Here is a 12833-nt window from a genome sequence, read left to right on the forward strand (position 1 = left end):
TGTTTATAGGGTAAACAGACATGGAACAACGCAGGCACATTATTATAAGAAAATAGTGAAAAAGCGTCCGTCTATTGACAACCTGTCCAACTTCCAACACTGGGTACTGGCTTCTGATTGGTGCACGAGAACCAGGGTTCTATCAAGACGTAAAAATCTATGACATCATAACTGGGCTTGACGGGCACGGGTTTTGCTCGGGTCCGACTATGGGTAATGGTTGCTTCATACTTGCTAAGAGTCATAATTTAAGTGGTGATATCTGGAATTCGCGTTTTAGATCAAAACTGAATTGTAGATATCTTTAATTTGAGTTACATAGAACTTAGTGGCAAACGAATCAAAATTTAATTAGAGATATCTTTAATGAGCGTTTTGACTTGTCAAAATATAATTAGATATCTTAAATTAGCGTTTTGACTAGTCATAAATTAATGACAAATATCTGTAATGTGAATCCGCACAGGTTATTAGATGTTAAAATGGCTTGCCATATTTTGGCTAGTAATGCCTTAGATCCAGTTGTCCAAAAAGATAATTTAGATATTGTCAGGATTCTGCCTTTTTCTGTTTCTGTTTTTTCCTTTTCTGGGCCGCCAGATGGCGGTACTTCAGTTTGTATTTCAGTTTGCTCCCTCTTTATTTACCCCTGTGTTAATTGTATTATTGTTTTCAATTATTCTGTCATTGTTTTTCTTTGTGTCTCGTTATCCCTCCCTGCTCTGGTTTGATTGTGCTTTGAGTTCACCTGTGTCTTGTTATCTTTGTGGCTATTTAAGTTCTCTGTTTTCCTGACTTGGGTGCTGGTTCCTTGTGTTCTGCTTGAGAGTATCTGCCTGTCTGTTTCTGTCTGTGCGTTCTGCCCTGCTTGAGTTCTGCTGTTTTGTTTTTGAAAGTGCCCTGTTTGGCCTTGTTTTTGTTCCCTGTTTTCTGTTACCTGTATGAGAGTAAATTGTTTGGTTGGATTTGCCTTTTTGGAGTTTCTGGTGTTTTTCCCACTCTGCGTTTGGGTCCTGGTCCCCTGTTACCTGACATCTTAAATCACGAGGAATGAAAGATCTTTAACTGAAATTATGACTAAGTCAGAACTAATGTGGAGATCTCTAATTTGAATTATGACTAGTCATAATTGAAATGGCGATACAGTATCTGGAATTCACGTTTTGGATAGTCAAAACTGAATTGTAGATGTTTTAATTGGAGGTCCCATACAACTGAATGGCGAAAGTAACTTCAATCTTACTAGCAAAATGTAATTTGAGATATTAAAAGTTTTTTGAGTGAAAATGCAGTTAAATTGGCTCTTTGACTAGTCATAAATCAGTTAGATACCTGTAATGTAAATCTGGTCAGGCTATTAAATGTTTGTGACACAACACCTTAATTAGCACTAAAACAGAAAACAAACTAAGATTGGGGGAACTGCGCCCTCTAGTGTGACGGTTGGATTCAGGTAGGGTTATATTTCCCAAATATATATAAAAATAATTGGCACCCCTAAAGATTCTTATAAATAAAATCAAACTCAATCTACATCAATATTAAGAGAAACTCTTGTGGCCTTCCATGGCTTCCTGTTTCACTGGAGGATTAAACTGAGAACCTGCTTGTGGAACCCATTTTTCATCTTTGCCGCAGAGAAAGACAAAGAACTGACGAACGAAATGAAATGGTTGCTGACCTTCATGCCAATGGATCAAAACATAAACTGAAGATGCTAGTTACTACTGTGAGGGCAATAATGAAGAAGTTTAAAACTGCTGGAGGGCAGCATGGGTGGTGTGTGTGGAGTTTGCATACTCTCATCCCATGTCTGCATGGGTTTCCTCCCACGGTCCAAAGACAGCGTTAAGGTAATTGGAGACACTAAATTGCTGAATGTATGAGTGTGTAAGTGCATGGTGTGTGTGCCCTGTGATGGACTGGTGACCTGTTCAGGGTTTTTTTCCTGCCTCTTGCCCAATGCATGCTGGGAGAGGCTCCAGCCCCTCTCACAACCATGTCCAGGAATATGATGTAGGATGGATGTAAGGATGCATATACTGAAAAGAAAAATACGGTGGTGGATCTTTAATGTTATGGGGCTACTTTGCTCACACTGGTCCTGGGGCCCTTGTTAAGGAAAGCAGCATTGTGAACTCTACCCAAGTGCCAGGACAATTTAGCCCTAAACCTGACTACCTCTGCCAGCAGACTGAAACTAGTGGATCTTTCAGCAAGACAATGACCCCAAATTCACGTTAAAATCCACAAAATAAAAAGGTTAATGATGCAGAAGCATCATTGTGCAATGGCTACAACAGTCTAAAGACTGCTGAAACTCCCTGAAAACCTGTGACTCAATTGAACAGCACTAGAGCCCGACCGATGCCAGATTTTTGGGTCCAATGCCGATCCCAATTTTGGAGAGTCCTAGCCCACCTATTACCGATGTTTGACCGATTTTTGTCCAAAAGTGCAACGTTTTCAAATCAATTTGAAAAACTTATATTTTATTAAATTTTTTATCATTATTCTTAGTATCTATTCTCAGTAAATTAATTAGGCCTATATTTTCTTATTTTATTCCTACTACATGATCTCAAAGAGTAAGACTTTATCTACCGAGCTTCCCTGTCCATAAGAATTAGGCGGTGAAAATAACTACAATGTGCTCTGACGCGTGACTAGATGACACGCTCGCAATAACGCATTAGCTATGACACAGCCTCATTATTTCTTATTAGGCCTATATATTCTCAGTAAGTTAAATGAATTATATTTTCTTGTTTTATTTCTACTACATGATCTCAAAGAGTAAGACATTATCTAGCGGAGCTAATGAGTGAATCAAGTGTAACGTTAGATGAAATTACATTGACTGGATGAAATACGTGAAAAAAAATACAATGCGCTTTCGTGCAGGTACCCCGTGAATCAGGTTGGTTGATTCACTTCTCCAACAGCAATCCTTCTCTCATGTTATCACGACAAAGCTAGATAACATGGCTTAAAATGATCCACGTTATAACTGTTTTATCAGCGTTTTTACTGTCTGGTTAGCTTGCTACGATGACGCATGACTAGATGACACACTCGCTTGCAATAACGCGTTGGCTATTGACACAGCATCATATAGTAGCTAATATCATTATCTCAGATAAAAAAAACAAATGTGTGATGCATTCAATCACCATTTTATTTTGGCTGGTTATTTATTTGAGAATACAGTGATGTCCTCTAGAAATGTAGATCCTACGCTGCTTATGTGCTCACTGCCACTTCATAAAGGCTTGCTGGCCTGCCAGCTAGCTTGCTAAAGTGAACCAAATATGTTAGCTAGCTCGCTCGCTTGATAATGAAGATTGATAAACATAGTGGTTGTATAAACGCATTTAATTAAAAACGTTCACTAAATATACAAACCTTTATTGCGGCAATCGAATCTGTGCAGACTAGTCTTGCAGAGAATATTGGATGAGGCACGAGTGACAAACGTCTTATTACAGAAGTAGCGCGTCAGGCTGCTGCAGTTCACACTTGTATTAGAGCTCCCTCTACTGGATCATTCTAGTATAAAGCAATTACAACGTTTCGAACAGACAAGTACAGATAAATAATCAATGTTTTTTTTTGTTATTATACTTATTTAAAAATCGGGACACATCGACTGCATAACTGCTGATCCCGATGTCGTCAAAAAAGTCAAATAATGGCCGATATATCGGCCAACCGATATTCGGTCGGGCTCTAAACAGCACAGCCCATAAGCACGGATCAACAAAGACATCAGGATCTGGATCTATAAGACGTTATGTATAAAGACTCAGTGCCATTATCCCTGCGAGGGGAGGGTGCACACAGTACCAAATACAAGGGTTCCAATAATTGTGACGCACATTTTTAGTAAAATTGTATCATCTGAGAAATGTGTCATTTTGGTAGTTTCCATATATCATTAAATATATTCCATATGTTGGACAATGAAAATATACCTCAGCACTGGTGATCTTATATTCAACCGTCTTAGTAATTGTTATCATGGGTGCAGAATATTTTGGAGGGAATTGTATTACTGTACAAGTTTATGGCTCAGTTAAATTCCAGATTTGTCCCTGTCTGTTCTATGAGATCTGATGTATGTGTGTGTCTGTGTGTATTATTATGTCTGTGTGTTATCATGTTCTTCTTGTGTGTATTTACAGGTCTGCCAATTTGGGTCAGAACCCACTTGTGAATTTGATCTGGGTGTTCAGGTGTCCTGAGACAGGGGGCGCTGTTTCTAAAATTAGTTCCTCAGAGGAGACCGAGACTGATGATGGAACCCATGGCCCTGCGAGAAAGAGGTAAAAATGCATGAACAGGGAGTAATGTGCTGTGAGTTAGACCTGCAGTAAGAGGATGAGTTTAACTGGAAGCTCTGTCTCCATGTGCTGTGAGTTAGAGCTGCATTGAGAGGATACGTTTAACTGGAAGCTCTGTCTCCATGTGCTGTGAGTTGGAGCTGCAGTAAGAGGATTAGTTTAACTGGAAGCTCTGTCTCCATGTTAGAGCTCCAGTAAGAGGATGAGTTTAACTGGAAGCTCTGTTTCCATGTGCTGTGAGTTAGAGCTGCAGTAAGACGGTGAGTTTAACTGGAAGCTCTGTCTCCATGTTAGAGCTCCAGTAAGATGATGAGTTTAACTGGAAGCTCTGTCTCCATGTGCTGTGAGTTAGAGCTGCAGTAAGATGATGAGTTTAACTGGAAGCTCTGTCTCCATGTGCTGTGAGTTAGAGCTGCAGTAATAGATGAGTTTAAACTGGAAGCTCTGTCTCCATGTTAGAGCTCCATAAGAGGATGAGTTTAACTGGAAGCTCTGTCTCCATTGCTGTGAGTTAGAGCTGCAGTAAGAGGATGAGTTTAACTGGAAGCTCTTGTCTCCATGTGCTGTGAGTTAGAGCTGCAGTAAGTGATGAGTTTAACTGGAAGCTCTGTCTCCATGTTAGAGCTCCAGTAAGAGGATGAGTTTAACTGGAAGCTCTGTCTCCATGTTAGAGCTCCAGTAAGAGGATGAGTTAACTGGAAGCTCTGTCTCCATGTTAGAGCCCAGTAAGAGGATGAGTTTAACTGGAAGCTCTGTTTCCATGTGCTGTGAGTTAGAGCTGCAGTAAGATGATGAGTTTAACTGGAAGCTTGTCTTCATGTTAGAGCTCCAGTAAGAAGATGAGTTTAACTGGAAGCTCTGTTTCCATGTGCTGTGAGTTAGAGCTGCAGTAAGACGATGAGTTTAATTGGAATCTCTGTCTCCCCTGTGCTGTGAGTTAGACTGCAGTAAGATGAGAGTTTTAACTGGAAGCTCTGTCTCCATGTGCTTGAGTTAGAGCTGAGTTAGAGGATGAGTTTAACTGGAAGCTCTGTCTCCATGTATTGTTAGAGCTTCCGTAAGAGGATGAGTTTAACTGGAAGCTCTGTCCATGTGCTGTGGTTAGAGCTGCAGTAAGATGATGAGTTTAACTGGAAGCTCTGTCTCCATGTGTTGATTAGAGCTCAGTAAGAGGATGAGTTTAAATGGAAGCTCTGTTCCATGTGCTGTGAGTTAGAGCTGCAGTAAGAGGATGAGTTAACTGGAAGCTCTGTCTCCATGTGCTGTGATTAGAACTGCAGTAAGAGGATGAGTTTAACTGGAAGCCTGTCTCCATGTGCTGTGAGTTAGAGCTGCGTAAAAGATGGTTTAACTGGAAGCTCTGTCTCCATGTGCTGTGAGTTAGAGCTGCAGTAAGATGATGAGTTTAACTGGAAGCTCTGTCTCCAGTGCTTGAGTTAAGCTCAGTAAGAGGATGAGTTTAACTGGAAGCTCTGTTCTCCATGGCTGTGAGTTAGAGCTGCAGTAAGATGGAGATTTAACTGGAAGCTCTGTCTCCATGTGCTGTGAGCTAGAGCGCAGTAAGAGATGAGTTTAACTGGAAGCTCTGTCTCATGTGCTGTGATTAGAGCTGCGTAGAAGATGAGTTTAACTGGAAGCTCTGTCTCATGTTGCTGTAGTTTGAGCTGGAAGGGATGTTAACTGGAAGCTCGTCTCATGTGTGAGTTAGAGCTGCAGTAGAGGATGAGTTAACTGGACGCCTGTCTCCAGCTGTCCGTTGAGTTAGGCTGCAGTCAAGAGGATGAGGTAATGGAAGCTCGGTCCATGTGTCAGGGTTAGAGCTGCAGAAGATTAGTTTAACGAAGTCTGTCCCATTTAGGCCAAGAGGATGAGTTTAACTGGAAGCTCTGTCTCCATGTGTCGTGAGTTAGAGCTGCAGTAAGAGGATAGTTTAACTGGAAGCTCTGTCTCCATTGCGTGGTTAGAGCTGCAGTAAGAGATGAGTTTAACTGGAGCTCTGTCTCCATGTGCTGTGAGTTAGAGCTGCAGTAAGAGGATGAGTTAAACTGGAAGCTCTGTCTCATGTGCTGTGAGTTAGAGCTGCGTACGAGGATGAGTTTAACTGGAAGCTCTGTCTCCAGTGCTGTAGTTAGGCTGCAGTAAGAGGATGAGTTTAACTGGAAGCTGTGTCTCATGTGCTGTGATTAGAGCTGCAGTAGAGGATTAGTTTAACTGGTAAGCTACGTCTCCATGTCCTGTGAGTTAGAGCTGCAAGAGTGAGTTTAACTGGAAGCTCTGTTCTCCATGTGCTGTGAGTTTGAGCTGCAGTAAGAGATGAGTTTAACTTTGGGAAACTCTGTCTCCATGTTAGAGCTCCAGTAAGAGGATGAGTTTAACTGGAAGCTGTCTCCATGTGCTGTGTATTAGAGCTGCGTAAGAGAGATTTAACTGGAAGCTCTGTCTCCATGTCCTGTGAGTTAGAGCTGCAGTTAAGGGATGAGTTGTAACTGGAGCTCTGTCTCCATGTGCTGTGAGTTAGAGCTGCAGTAAGAGTATGAGTTTAACTGGAAGCTGTTTCTCCATGTTAGAGCTCCAGTAAGAGGATGAGTTTAACTGGAAGCTCTGTCTCCATGTGCTGTGAGTTAGAGCTGCAGTAACATGATGAGTTTAACTGGAAGCTCTGTCTCCATGTTAAGAGCTCCAGTAAGAGGATGAAGTTTAACTGAAGCTCTGTCTCCATGTGCTGTGAGTTAGAGCTGCCAGTAACATGATGAGTTTTAACTGGAAGCTCTGTTTCCATGTGCTGTGAGTTAGACTGCAGTAAGAGATGAGTTTTACTGGAAGCTCTGTCTCATGTGCTGTGAGTTAGAGCTGCAGTAAGAGGATGAGTTTAACTGGAAGCTATGTCTCCATGTGCTGTGAGTTAGAGCTGCACTAAGATGAGTTAATGGAAGCTCTGTTCCATGTTAGAGCTCCAGTAAGAGGATGAGTTTAACTGGAACTCTGTCTTCCATGTGCTGTGCGTTAGAGCTGCAGTAAGAGGATGTAGTTTAACTGTAAGCTCTGTCTCCAGTTTTGTTCACAGGGTTAGGTAGAGAGGGTGGGGCACCTGTACCCAGATGTCTGTCTAGAAGAGTGATGTTCAATGAATCATCATTCCCAAATAGAGGAAGGTCCCGGTGATCAAAGGAATGAACAAGGTTGTATTGAAAATTTGACCTGCAGTAAGAGATGATTTAACCCGGAAGCTTGTCTCCCTGTTCTGAGTTAGAGCTGCAGTAAAAAAAAGTTTTTTTTAGTTTTTTCCCCCTGATTTTTCCCCAAGATTCCGGGTACCCGGGGAAAATTTTTTTTTTAAATCTCAAAGAGAGAGGCAGGATACTGTTTCCCCCCAAAAACAATATGATATTTCTTTTCTATTTCAATTTTGAAGTTATATGACTTTCAGACGACAGATTTAAAATTAATCAGGTTTATTAAAGGGGGGAGAGTGCTCTTTCCCCCTTTGGCTCAAGATAGACCGATTCCTTTTTAGGATCCGAATGTGGCAGGGATGAATCCAAACAGAAGTTCAAAGCGTTTTTTGTCACATGATATACAACCTACCGTGAAAAAAGGTACGACAACTCCCTTTAGACTGTGCAAATAACGCTTCTAATATTTATACCGAAAAATAATAATAATCTATAGTATAAAATAATATTGTTTTGGGGCAGGACCATTCTCAAAGAACTTTATTGACAATAAAGGCAATACAAATTTTTGTATGGCGTATGGGCCCGTTTGGACTCTCCCCCCCACCACGCCGCCCGCGTGGATAAGGCCGGGAGCCCAGCAGCCAACCCCCCCAGAGGTACCCCAGACAGATCCAAGCAATGATTTTTAACACATAGAATGGATAAATGAATTCCCCCCCCCACACATGGGATGGAGTGGGTGGGGAGGGGATACGAGCAAGTTGCCCGCGCTTGCATGCAGAGGCAAACCGAATTAGTAGAGGGAGGCTGTTTAATAGACCGCCCTGTTTTGAATGTACGGGGATGCACCCTCACCGTGACTCAGCTGATTCAGCCGGAGCGCTTTACCTCGGCCTGCCAGAAAAAATACCGATGCTCCATTTCTGTCAGGACCACTGTCATCAAGAGAAAATTTAAATTTACAATAGGGAATACGTTAGTCTGGGGGTAGGGGGTCCCGTTTTGGACTCTCCCGCCAACCACGCAGCCCGGTGATAAGGCCGAGGCCACAGCCCCAAACCCAAAAAACCCTATGCCCCCGTTTTATTTAATAAGTGTTCCGGGTGAGTGATGCCCATTTGTAAAGACCCCCCGAGGAGCCCTTCGCCAGTGAGCCCTTTCGGCTTGAGGCCCCTATTTTTTAGTGGATCATGGTTATGTTTTACCAAAAACATTTGGACGTCCCCCTGGCCAATCCCTTTTAAAATGTATTTTTAATTAAAAAACCGAGAACATACTATGTGTGGGGAGATTTAGGCCTTTTGTACCACAGCTTGTCGGTTTCCCCTGAGGCCGAGATTTGAATAACCGGGGAAATATACTACCCCACTACGTCAGTGTAAATGAATCCTCCCTCGTTGCAAGCCCACCCGGGGGAGCAGTAGTAGCAGCAGCAGGAGCGCGGTGGCATTTAAAGCAGCACGAGAGCCATAGGCAGCAGCATTTAAAACGGGGTGTGAACACAGTTTTACCTGCGTTATGACTTTGTCGACCACCCGGAGGAAGCCCTTAGTCCGTCAAGCCCTTCGCTTTTAAGGGCCCTCTATTTTTACTGGACAGTGTTATGTTTTACCAACCGCATGTTGACGTTCCCCTGAGCCAATAGTTAGAAAGAATTATTAATTAAAAAACCCGGGGAACTACTAGTGAGATGTATATTAACCCATGTGTACCCCAGTTGTTTGTATTTCCCCTCGGCGGGCCTAGATTTTAAAATAAAACCCGGGGGAAAATGCCCCTACCTGCATCATTTTATGAAATCCTCCCCTGCATCCATCAGCATGCATGGACAGCCGGGAGGGGCAGCGCAAAAACCCCCAAAACACCATACGCCGCATGTTTTAGTAGTTGGGCTCCGCTGAATGTTTGACATGTGAACCCCAAATTCGCTACTGGAGGCCCCTTTACCCGGGGTCAGTCGAGGCCTTTCAAAAGGGGGTTTGGTCATGCTTTTTGAAACCAAGGTTTTTTTTTTTTTTTTTTTTTTTATATTGTAATGTTAAGGCTATGCCTACGTGTATGCCTTGGCTCTATCAATCAATTTATTGTATATTTGTATTTTACGGCATTTGTCCAAGCATTTTACGGACAACCCTGACCTAACCCCACAGGAGCAAGCCTAAGGCGACAGTGGCAAGGAAAACCCCTGGCAGATAGGAAAAAACCTCGAAAGGAACCAGCTCAAGGGGGAACCCATCCTCCCCTGGTCGGCTCAGGTTGCGTTTGTCCCAGATGTCATCTTTGTCGCACCTCGTAAATCCAAGGCCATCAAACATCACAAAATAATCATGGCTATGTGTACCAGCAGCTTTTTCGTATTTCCCCCCACCAAAAGAGTTTTTAACCAATTAAGGGAAATATACTACTATATTGTTAATGAATCCTCGTTAGTAGTAGTGCGGGCAGCACCCACAGCATAAACAGCGGACAGTAGCCCCCGCAACAGAAAACACAGCGCAGAAACATCGCAGTAGGGGCAGAAATTTAACAGCAGACCCGCGCAAAGCGTGGGAGCAGTACCCCGCAGGAAACTGATTATGGGGGAAAACATTGGCGGCTGCAAAAACCGGTACTTGCCAGTAGAAGTAGCACCTTTCTCCTTACGGGCAAAGCCATACTTTGAACAGAAAAAAGTCAATCCCAAAGGATGAAGATTACATGTCCAAAGCCCCGTGCTTCTGAGGATGCTGGGAACCACCTCTGCCGTTGCCACCCTGGGCAGGAGTGTGTAGAACCCCGGGAAGGGGGGACCACTTTGGGCCATAGACAGAGGCGGATGGAAAACAGATTTCGTCATGGCATTTCCCAATGAAGCTCCTCAGGCTCGCATGGGGGGGGGCCCCCACGGGTACCGGTCATGAGGAAGGACGGAAACGTGCTAGATGCAAAATGCCCCGAGTTTCTTTATTTTCTTTGATTAAAAGCTTGAGGGTAACAATATAATAATTAGCATATTTGGGGATGGTGAGCATATAAAGAACCATGAGCAAAGGAAAAGCAGTTTCCAACAGTGGTACCCGGGGTTTTTAACACTTTCTTAAGAAGACCATTTTTGAACGCAGTAAAAGGCTGAATAGTCTGAGTTTTTTTTTTTTATTTATTTTTTTAAATAATTTTAATAATTATTTATTTTTTTTAATTCCTTTATTTTTATTTATTAGCCGGTATTGCACTCTTTTAGACGAAAAAAGATGTACATTAAGACTATGACAAAGTTGCGAAAACCATGCTACAATCGCCCGGAACCCCCAACCGGCAGCAGGTCCAAGGATCACGCCACGCCATTCCGGGCAGCAATTGTAGAGACGCGAAGCCAACATAGGCTATGTGGGCATGTCCGAGGAGGGATAATTGTTTTAACAAAGTGTGCTCCGTCGTGTGGTCACCCCTGATCACATGCCCGTTGGGAAAAGGTCAGACATTTACGCGGAGAAACCCACATGAAACCCTTCTCCCCTGTGAACCCCAAAACGCCCGTTTAGTGGGCATGGAATAAACGATACCCTTTGGAAAGCGGGAAAGTACGCATTGCGTTTTCAACGCACAAATTGAGAAACCAGTTGGGTAAGACAACTTTTGCCTAAATTTGTCTCATTACAATAATCATTTGCAATCCCAAACATTCGCTCGTGATCGACAGCTAATTAATAGCCACCAATTGATCCTCCAGATTTAACACCCAAAATGAATTTAAAGTTTTTTTTTTTTATTTTTTTTTTGTCGGATGATTGGGTCCTGATAGGGAACCGGCTTTTTAAGCGCAAATCGTGAATCAGTGGGAACACTTTCGAACCCAAAATGAAGCCCAGCTGTTTGCATTTACAAAATTGGCTGTAGCCCACTGCCCCGGGAACAGTCCAAAACTCCTTTTATGTAGCGATTCCCGCGAAGGGTGAATGCAGCTTTTTAAATTTAACATTTAGCCCTTTCAACACGCCCCGCCGCCCATTTTTCAATCGGGCCACCTATAACACCAGAGTTTTAAATTTCCATCCTCGCAGCCCCCCGCAGTTTAAAACCAGAATAGCATGGGGATCTAGTAGCTGGTGTTGCGACTGCCTAATCCCTCAGCCGGTGAATGAACAAAAATTTTTATCGATAAAGCTACTTTTCCCATCTCAGCCAAGCGGGAGACTTTTTTTGGGGTTCTCAATTCAGACATTTCGGGTAGATTTACGGCCCGACCCCAATTTGCGTAAACGATTTATTGAAGACCCAGCTCTGATCAAGTAAGGATGTACGTACGACCCAATTCTACTGACTTTTCCCGGAAGGTGCCGAAAAAAATTCCGCCAGGAATCTTTAGCAGTGACGCATCTAGGGTTTTTACTCTGGTGGTGAGAACCGACAAAAAGCATGCATTAACTGTGCCCCATAGTTGAGTTTTTCCCTTTTTAAACGAAGACTTTCGATATTCGGGGAACCAGCCCCTCTGTAGAGGCCCCGCTCATCTAACTTGTATATTCGGTGTTGTCATTTAGCGACTTTTAGCGGAGGCCATAGCTACTTTCTATAAGAAATAGTTGGCAACACTGTATATTATGCTTTACGCTAGACTCAGAGCTCAGCAGAATTTAAATAGGTTGATGACATTACCCGGCAAAAATTCTGCAGCTAGCAGATATTGGACGTGGCAGCAGCTTCCAGGCTTGAACATGCGTCCTCCATGGAGGGGCGGCGCCCCCGCAAAGCAGCGCTCCTTGAATGAAGCTCCCCCGGCCAGTTAGCATGAGACAGTGCACCGGTATCCTCGATATTTGGAATAAGCCGCTTAGACAACGCTTTGCGTGGCTGGCCCCCGAAATGGATCGCCTGCCTGCTGCAGCTGGAGCTTAGAGGTAAGGAGCAATGCACATGAATAGCGAGACTTCTTCATAGTGGGCCTAGGCTGTGAGCTTATACTAGCAGCTAACAATGTAGGCAAGTAGACCTTTTTTAGGACTGGCCCGCGTGCCGTAGGCTAGCTGGTTCAGGAAAACGCCGATTTACGAAGCAACGTTTCAAACGCTTGCATGCAGGAGGAGCAGCCGAATGATAGAGGGAGGCTGTTAAGTAGACCGCCCTGTTAGGTGAATGTACTGTGATAGCGAACTCACTCAGCTGGATCCATCAGCTGATTCAAGCCGGAGCGCTTGACTCCTCGTGGCCTGCCAGAACTACGCGATGGCTCCATATATGAATACAAATTAAAAGAGAGAAAATATAAAAAAAGCAGTTTATTAAATTAAACGAGCAATACAAATAAGTAAAAAAAGTAAGTTCTATTTAAGTCCTA

The 12833-nt window shown here is 43.2% G+C and overlaps 3 protein-coding genes and 2 long non-coding RNA genes across 8 annotated transcripts in view; 3 read left to right on the forward strand and 2 right to left on the reverse strand.

Annotated features, from left to right (window-relative positions):
• Positions 1 to 12833, reverse strand: part of LOC135245748 (uncharacterized) — a 516260-nt gene that overhangs the window by 250797 nt on the left and 252630 nt on the right. The window lies entirely within an intron of this gene.
• Positions 1 to 12833, forward strand: part of LOC135245707 (NACHT, LRR and PYD domains-containing protein 12-like) — a 343935-nt gene that overhangs the window by 203351 nt on the left and 127751 nt on the right. The window lies entirely within an intron of this gene.
• LOC135245764 (uncharacterized) overlaps positions 1 to 12833 on the reverse strand; it is a 116582-nt gene that overhangs the window by 74404 nt on the left and 29345 nt on the right. The window lies entirely within an intron of this gene.
• The window catches only part of LOC135245705 (uncharacterized), a 492416-nt gene that overhangs the window by 48450 nt on the left and 431133 nt on the right, over positions 1 to 12833 (forward strand).
• The window catches only part of LOC135245727 (NLR family CARD domain-containing protein 3-like), a 26037-nt gene that overhangs the window by 212 nt on the left and 12992 nt on the right, over positions 1 to 12833 (forward strand). The gene's annotated exons all lie outside the window — the stretch shown is intronic.

Source organism: Anguilla rostrata, chromosome 19, assembly GCF_018555375.3.
Source record: "Anguilla rostrata isolate EN2019 chromosome 19, ASM1855537v3, whole genome shotgun sequence".
NCBI lineage: Eukaryota > Metazoa > Chordata > Actinopteri > Anguilliformes > Anguillidae > Anguilla > Anguilla rostrata.